This window comes from Conger conger, chromosome 2 (genome assembly GCF_963514075.1).
Source record: "Conger conger chromosome 2, fConCon1.1, whole genome shotgun sequence".
Taxonomy (NCBI): Eukaryota; Metazoa; Chordata; class Actinopteri; order Anguilliformes; family Congridae; genus Conger; species Conger conger.
The window spans coordinates 79,823,036-79,825,371 of record NC_083761.1 but is presented as its reverse complement, the minus strand read 5'-3'; the positions used below and the strand labels follow the sequence as shown (position 1 = coordinate 79,825,371).

The 2,336-nt window shown below is 45.5% G+C and overlaps 1 protein-coding gene across 1 annotated transcript in view; it reads right to left on the bottom strand.

The window, feature by feature from the left end:
• dennd1c (DENN domain containing 1C) overlaps positions 1-2,336 on the bottom strand; it is a 26,644-nt gene continuing 24,308 nt past the window's right edge. The window contains exon 23 of the mRNA XM_061232142.1: positions 1-2,336. This exon is cut by the window's right edge and continues 1,069 nt beyond it. The gene's annotated coding sequence lies outside the window, so the exon portion shown is untranslated.

Sequence of the window (2,336 nt, the reverse complement as noted above, 5' to 3'; positions counted from 1 at the left end):
TTTTCGGGGGCAAAGTCCAGCTTTACTGACAGGTTTTTAAAAGAGAAACAAATCACAACATGCTTCTTATTTTAATATATTTAAAAATGCGACATAAAATAACATGTAAGCAAAAGGAAATGTGTGTCCGTTTCTCATCGAATGTCAAAACGGTGTCAGTGCCGTGTCAGTGACATGCTCCGCAAGATCCTACTACAGAGAGAGAGTTAAAATTGGCCTAAGGCAGTGGTCTCCAACCCTGGCCCTGGAGGGCTACTGGTTCTGCTGGCTTTTGTTTTCACCTTAAAAGTACCTCTCTATCCTATTGGTTGGGCATTGCTGTGGCTTTTCCAGCATGAGACATCTGCATCTGACTCCGGGGTTTCCAATCTTATCTGAAGAAGCTGGATGCTGGATCTGGGTGCAGGTTTTTGTGCTTCTTCAGTACTAAGCACTAAGACACCTGGTTGTACTTTTCTATGTCTGGGTTGAAGACCATGAATTGGTTCAATCAGGTGTGGTAGTGTAGTGATGGACTAAAAAACAAACACTCCACCCACACTGACCCTTTTTTGATTGGACCACCCCTGTGCTGAAGTTTGCTCCCCTACTAATTTCAAAATGAGCCCTTTGATTGCCTTGGTTTAACGTCTCCTCTGAGGAAATGCATGGTACCCAGATCACTATCCCGTGGGTCAAGTGACAAGGGTCCAAGGGTCAATCCAATTAGGTCAATTCTTGACTGAAGACCATGATTAGTCAGGTGTTGTAGTGCTGGGTTAAAACAAAACCCGGCACTACAACACCTGACTAATCATGGTCTTCAGTCAAGAATATAATCTGGTGTTGTAGTGCTCGGCTAAAACAAATACCAGCACCATTTTCAGATACGATTGGACAGCCCTAGGGCAAAGTCAAACTCCAGTCCTGGAGGGCCGCAGTGTCTGCTGGTATTTGTGGTTTCCTTTCGATCAGCAGCTAATTAAGGCCTTGAGAACAAGGTGTGTGGACTCTTTACCCAAAAAATTAATCTCTCTTGCTGAAACGCCACAAACCAGCGGTCACTGTGGCCCTCCAGGACTGGAGTTTGACACCGCTGCCCTAAAGGGTCACACCCCAGGCTTGCTTAGATTCAGTACTTAACCATGAGAAGGGTGCAGGGTGGCATGGCTGCTAGAAACCAGCTTTTACTTGTAACATTGCAAAATGTCATGCCTGGAACCCTCTTTGTGCGTTTCTTTTTAAAGAGTTTCAGTGGTGTTTTCACATGAGTGATGGCACACGGTGAGTTCTTTTTCTGTGTCAGGGCCTGTCAGGAACTGATGCGAGGACATAGAGCAGAGGTGGGCAATGAGGGCCGTATCTGTTTCTGGTTTTCATGCCAAATGCTGGCTTTAATTCCTTAATTAGCCCTAACATTATGCCACCTCAAATTGTAGCTACACTTCATGATAAGCGCATTAAAATGACAGCCGAATATTGTTCTTATGTCCCTACATTAAAACATTTTACTATGATCTAATCTATGAGTGAACCAGTATTGGTGTATGCAGCCAATCAGTTCATTTAGCCAGGGCAATTGGTGGAAACAAAAACCTGCCGACACATCGGCCCTCCAGGAATTGCCCAACCCCTGACATAGAGGAAAGCTGTCAGGTAGCTGTCAGGTGGAGATGAAAAGAACAAGTTGCACAGGTTAGGTGAATGAAGTCACGCCACCTTTTGATGAGCCAGCAGACGGTGAGACAAAATGGTTTTGCTGCGAGGAGTCCCAGTTTAGCTCTAGGCCTGGGGCTCATATTCCAATGACGTATTTCATCCTTCCTTGTCTCCTCCTTCCTTGTCTGAACCCGGAAATTGATCATCTTTAAGGACATTTCAACCTGTTAAATGTTCCCAGAGAATCATTGAGGAAGAAAACGGCAGTGCATCCATTTTTTTTTTTTTTTTTTGGAATTGATGACGTAGACACGATCGACCTGTTGTTTAACCTCCCTCCATCAGTTTGTAATTGACGTGACTTCAAACTCACATTTGAAGGAGCAAGGACATCCCATTTGCCTAAATACATGTTTTCTTGAGCCCTCGTGCCTTGCTTCCTGCCCTCACTTCCTCTCCTTGTCTTCTTCAAATGGGTGCAGCCTGGACTGGAGGGAAAGAGGCAAGGGCAGGAAACGAGGAGGCAAAAATAAGCCATTGGAAAGAGCCCCTTGACTGCACTTAGTCCTCTTTGGTCTCCAGGCTGAAGCTCGGTCTGATGAGTGACACCTGTTGGCCATGGAGAGGAACTGCGTTGTCAGAGAACATTGGCATCTGTAACAGAACCGGTCATGCCACAGCTTGCAGTGTGTATTGGG